The 6,410-nt window shown below is 44.8% G+C and overlaps 1 pseudogene; it reads right to left on the bottom strand.

Moving 5' to 3' along the window:
* Window positions 1-3,463: 3,463 nt before the first annotated feature.
* Window positions 3,464-5,132, bottom strand: LOC104992890 (annotated as a pseudogene).
* Window positions 5,133-6,410: the final 1,278 nt, after the last annotated feature.

The following is a 6,410-nucleotide window of genomic DNA, read 5'->3' as shown; positions in this document are numbered from 1 at the left end:
CAAAGATATCACAAATAAGAGTACAGAAAAATATCACTGATGAACGTAGACCCTAAAATCCTCAACAAAATATTAGCAGTCTGAATCCAACAATACATTAAAAGGATCATAGACCATGATCCAGTGGCATTTATTCCAGGGACACAAGGATTTTCGATTTTCACAAATCTATCAATCTACCAAATTAACTAACAGAAGACTAAAAACCATATGATCATACAGTTACAGATACATATATATGGAATCTAGAGAAGTAGTAATAGCAACCCACTCCAGTACTCTTGCCTGCAAAATCCCATGGATGGAGGAGCCTGGTAGACTGCAGTCCATGAGATCGCTAAGAGTCAGACACGACTGAGTGACTTCACTTTCACTTTTCACTTTCATGCATTGGAGAAGGAAATGGCAACCCACTCCAGAGTTCTTGCCTAGAGAATCCCAGGGACGGGGGAGCCTGGTGGGCTGCCATCTATGGGGTCACACAGAATCAGAAACGACTGAAGCGACTTAGCAGCAGCAGCAGCAGAGAAGTAGTACTAATGATCCTATTTTCAAGAAAGTAATGGAGATGCAGACGTAGAGAATGGACTTGTGGACACAGCAGGGGAAAGAGATGGTAGGACAAATTGAGAAAGTAGCACTGACATATAAGATAGCTAGCTAGTGGGAAACTGCTATATAACACAGGGAGCCCAGCCTGGCACTTTATGATAACTTAGAGTAGTGGGACAGGAGAGAGGTGGGAGGCTTTTGAGGGAGGGGATACACACACACACACACACACATGTACATATATGCTGCTGCTGCTTCTAAGTCGCTTCAGTCGTGTCCGACTCTGTGCGACCCCATAGATGGCAGCCTACCAGGCTCCCCTGTCCCTGGGATTCTCCAGGCAAGAACACTGGAGTGGGTTGCCATTTCCTTCTCCAATGCATGAAAGTGAAAAGTGAAAGTGAAGTCGCTCAGTCCTGTCCGACTCCTAGCGACCCCATGGACTGTAGCCTAGTAGGCTCCTCCGTCCTTGGGATTTGCCAGGCAAGAGTACTGAAGTGGGTTGCCATTGCCTTCTCCTACGTGTGTGTGTGTGTGTGTGTGTGTGTGTGTGTGTGTGTATATATGTATATATAAAATCATGGCCAGTTCTCATTGTTGTGCAGCAGAAACCAATACAACACTGAAAACAATTACCCTCCAATTAAAACATAAATTAAAAAACCCATATGATCATCTCAACAGACACAGAAAAAGCTTTTGTCAAATGACACATTATACTAAAAAGTATTTACTTTGGTAATGTCTTTTATGAGATGCAATGCACATAACCTCTTAAATTGTTCAATTCAGTGTTTTTTAGCATATTCACAAAGTTTGTCATCATTATCCTGATCATTTATGGAACACATTCATCATCTCGAAACATAAACCTCATACACTTTAACTATCCCCTCTCTGCTAATCACCCATACCAGCAGTCCTAGGCAATCACTGTTCTGCTTTCTGTCTCCATAGATTAGCCCATTATTACACTCTGTTGGATTTAACTTGCTAATATTGTTTTGAGCACTTCTGCATCTGTATTCATAATAGATAACTATTATGTAGTGTTATTTTTTATTATGTCTTCATCTGTTTTGATATCTGGGCAATACTAGTCTTATCAAAAGAATATTGGCCATATAAAATTAATTTTTCAAATGTCTGGCAAACATTCAACTGTGAGACCATATCAGCTTGGACTTTTTGTTGGTGGTGGTGAAAGTTTTTTGTTCCTAATTAAAACCTTTATTATATGACTATTCAGATTCTGTTTTTTGTTTTTTTTTTTTTCTGAATTCAGCTTTGTTAGTTTTTGTTTTTCCAGGAATTTGTACATTTAAACTAAGTTTTTTATTTTCATACAGTTTTCATTGTCCCTTTAATTTTAGTAGAGTCAAAAGGAGTATCTGCTCTTTTCTCTGTCTTTGCATTGAATCTTCGCTTATTTTCTGTCAACATAATGAAATCTTTGCCATTTTGTTGATCTCTTCAAATGACCATTTTTGGTTTTATTGATTTTTATATTGTTTTTCTATTTTCTATTTCATTAATTTCTGCTCTAATCTTTTTATTTTCTTTTGGACATAGGCTTCACTTTTTAAAATTAATTTCTTAATTGAAGGGTTATTGATCTCTTAATGTAGACCTTTCTAGCTATAAAAATTCCTTAAGCATTATTTTTACTGAAATTCATAAGTTTTGGCATGTTGTGTCTTTATTTCATTAAAAGTAATTTATAGTTTCTCATTTCTTTTTTGGCATGTTATTTAGGAATGTGCTATTTTAATTTTCACATATTTATGAGTCTCCTCCATTTCTTTCTATTATTGACTTAAATTTTATTCCACTTTGGTTACAAGATCATAAACCTTTATTTTTTTGGAACTAAATACATATTAATAGAAAACAAAATACAAAAAATTTCTCTTCAGGAAACAGAAATATTTAATCCTTTTCCAACAAATCAGAAGTTGCTTCATCCTCAGAGCGCAGTTTTTGATGCTTGTGTTCATACTTAAGATATGTTTCACAGACTGTTCATTAAACTGCTATTGGAAAGCAGGAGGTAGAAGGGACCATTTCAGGAGAAAAAGACATTGGAAAAGCCACACCTCAGAATTATCTGGAAATTCAACACTTTCTATCTTACCACTTTTCACTTCCAATTATTTTCATTTCTTTACCACAATCTGCCCTTTCAGGGGATAGAACTGTTAATAGAGGTGCAATCCCCAAAATAATCTTTCTTTCCCACCATGCATGCAAGAGCCAAAAACTTTCTCGTGAAATCCACACACCCATTTCTAGAAACATCAGCTGGAATGATCTGTCTGTCACCCAGAAATTTCTCCTTTCTCCCAATTGACTGAGCAACCAAGTTCTCTGAATCCCCTGAACCTCAAATTTCCAAGTATCATAGCCAGTGCCAGGAGAAACACCTGAAAGATGAGAGCAGAGAAGGCTCTCTGCCAGTGCTGGGTTTCCTCTTCTTCACAATAAAGAATCTTGTTCTCTGCAATCACAGAAAAGGAAAGACATTTGCCAGCATGACCCTGCCCCATTTCCTAATTCCCACCCCCGTATTCTTACCCTGATAGAGTCCCTTCCACTCAGTGACCCTGCAGCATTGCTCCTATGGAGGGCACCCAGCAAACATCCTCCTGCCCAGTGCAGCCCCAGTGAAGGAAGGTCGCCTTGGAGCCAGAGACTGGAAAGAGCCACAGGAGGACACAGAACTATTTCTGTGTTTCCAGATTTCATGTTCATTCCCATCACCACCCTTCCTCTCCCTGTCTTTCCACACTGGAGAAGGACTGAGAAGAGGGTGGTGGGCTCGGGACATCTGTGGGTCTTTCACAGTCAGGCAGTGATTCCATCCGTCTGTCCTAAGGCTTGCAGTCTTGTGCCCTTTGCACGCACCAACTCATTACATCAAATATACAAATCGAGGTTCCTCATTTTCTTGTGTGATTCCGGTCACCAGCAGGAGGTTGCAGGCCATGAACTGCACGCTCAGCACATTGCTCATCTGGTGGGTGTAGACGCCCAGGAGCTCTCTGGATGAGCCGTCTGCGGGCGTGCGGCTGTGCGTGCCCTTGATGTCCCAGACACGCACTGAGTTGCCCATGGACGCTGACGCGATTAGGCTGCTGTCCCGGCTGAAGGTGAGGCTGGTGATGTTGTCCGTGTGGCCCTGCAGCTCTTTGCAGAGGGTCCCGGAGGCCAGGTCCCAACAGCTTCAGCCGCTGGTCCTCGCCTGCGGACACCAGGTACTTACCGTTGGAGGAAAAGGCCAGGGAGTGCACGGGGCTGCGGTGGCCGATGGAGAGCCTCACCGAGTTCCCCTGCTGGGTGCTCCACAGCCGCACCGTCTTGTCGGTCAAGCCCGTGGCTAAGTAATTTGAATTGGGGTGGAACTTGACGCAGTCCACGTCTGCCAGGTGTCCGGCATAGATTCGCAGAGGATAAGTCCGATCAAATGACCAGAGGTGGGCCGTGCAGTCGTGGCACCCGCTGGTGAAGTACAGGCTGGGCAGGCGGATGTCCAGGTCCCACAAGGGGCAGGCGTGGCCCTGGTACTGCACAGTGTTGGTGAAGGTGCCCAGGTCCCAATACCTGATGGATGTGTCTTCAGAGCAGGAGAGCAGCGCAGAGCTGTCCAGAAGGAACCTGGTGCCGTACACCGGCCCGCAGTGTCCCCGCAGGACTTTCATCTCCAGAATTGCGCTGTCGTCCTCTTCCTCCTCCGGGACATCACGAGCCAAGTGGATGTCAGATGCGTCGACTTGAGGCGGTTGGGATTTTAACTTCTTGGAACACGCACGCCACAGTTTTATACAGGAGTTGTCAAAGCCCGTGGCAAGCAGCCTGCTGTCCGGGGAGACCTCCGCCGTGTTCAGCAGCTGCTTCGTGTTGTAGAAAGCGTAGAAGCAGATGGTGGTGAGGGACTGGGGGCTGTCCCAGATGCGCTTGATGCTCTCCCGCAGGGCCTCCAGCGCCTCCTCGTTCCGCAGGACAGGTTTTGGCACATCAGTGGGCTCTAGGCCGCTGCCTTCGCCGCTGGAGGAGCCACCGCTGGCGTAGAGCTGGTAGTCCATCCTCTTGGTGGGCTGCAAACTGGGCACGATGTGCCAGGCCACGACTCTGCCCAGCGCAGTGTCGTCTCTCTGGGGGCAGCGGCAAAAGGAATAGCAGCTTGTCTTCCGGTCGACGTACTTGTTGTCCAGGAAGCCCTGCAACCGGAAGTTACAAGTAAACAGGATATCCTTACTGGTCCGCATGGTCCGCAGCTGCTCTATGACGTCATCGGCACTGGCCTCCTCACTTCACGGCTCTGCCAGGTGTCAGAGTCGGTGAGAAAATTCCACAGCCTTCCTATTGTACTTCATATTGCTGGGGCTCTCCCTCGCAAGAGGGTACAGACACTGTGAAGGCACAGCCAGATTCTGACTGGGCTGCAAGGCTGGCTGCAATCTCCTGAGCTTTCTGCGACCAACGCAGACCCTGCTTCAGCCGGCAAGGCACATCCTAGTACTGGCGACGTTTGAGATCCAGGACGCGGCCGTCTGGATCTGCTCCGTGAGCACTTGTGTCATGACTGAAGATCCCAGGCGGCTCCTGCTTCCCCTACTGCTGCTGCCGCCGCCAGGGTTTCGCAATGCCCTGTGCCCATCAGCCCCCTCAGAGTCTCCAGGGCAGCTGAGAGATGACTGACTGAGGTGACTAGCTGACTCAGAGCCACTTCGGGCTGAGCCAGGCCCTCATAAACATTTATAGTCTTTCAGTTCTGTTAAATATATTAAATTTTGTTCTGTGGCCTATCCTGGAGAATTCTCTTTGTGCACTTGAGAAGAGTATATATTCTACTCTTTTAAGTGTTCTATAGAGCTCTGTTAGGTCAATTTAGTTTACAGCGCGTTCAAGCCTCCTATTTCCTATTTATCTTCTTCCTATGATGTTTTTCTATATCTTTGTGTTTATCCTACTTAGAGTCCTTTAGGCTTCATGGATGTGTGGATTAAAATTTTTCATCAGGTTTAGACATTTCAATTATCATTTCTTTAAATATTTTTTCCTCTTTTTCTCTTTGTTCTCTTTTGTTACAGTCTTTGTTTTAAGGAAAATCTGTTTTGTTTGATATGAGTATTGCTACCCCAACTTTTCATTTCCATGGAATGTATTTTTCCACTCCATCATTTTCACACTTTTTATTTGTGTCTTTAAATCGTTTGAGTCATGTGTAGGCAGCATTTAGATAGGTCTTCTTTTTCTGTCCATTCAGCTACCCTGTGTCTTTTGATTGGAGCATTTAGTCTATTTACATTTAAATAAGTCTGGTCCCTCTAGTCAAGGCTATGGTTTTTCTAGTAGTCATGTATGGATGTGAGAGTTGGGCTGTGAAGAAAGCTGAGCGCTGCAGAATTGATGCTTTTGAACTGTGGTGTTGGAGAAGACTCTTGAGAGTCACTTGGACTGTAAGGAGATCCAACCAGTCCATTCTAAAGATCAGTCCTGGGATTTCTTTGGAATGAATGATGCTAAAGCTGAAAACCCACTACTTTGGCCACCTCATGCAAAGAGTTGACTCATTGGAAAAGACTCTGATGCTGGGAGGGATTGGGGACAGGAGGAGAAGGGGACAACAGAGGATGAGATGGCTGGATGGCATCACAGACTCCATGGACCTGAATTTGGGTGAACTCCTGGAGTTGGTGATGGACATGGAGGCCTGGTGCGGTGCAATTCATGGGGTCAGGAAGAGTCAGACATGACTGAGCAAGTGAACTGAACTGAACTGTACTTATTGTTACATTGTTAATTGTTTTGCATACATTGGTGAACCTATTGATTTTCCACATTTCTCTCCACCTTTT

Source organism: Bison bison, unplaced genomic scaffold, assembly GCF_000754665.1.
Source record: "Bison bison bison isolate TAMUID 2011002044 unplaced genomic scaffold, Bison_UMD1.0 scf7180017864227, whole genome shotgun sequence".
In the NCBI taxonomy this organism is placed as follows: Eukaryota; Metazoa; Chordata; class Mammalia; order Artiodactyla; family Bovidae; genus Bison; species Bison bison.
Note: the sequence above shows the minus strand (reverse complement) of the source record. Positions and strands in the feature narration are given on the sequence as shown.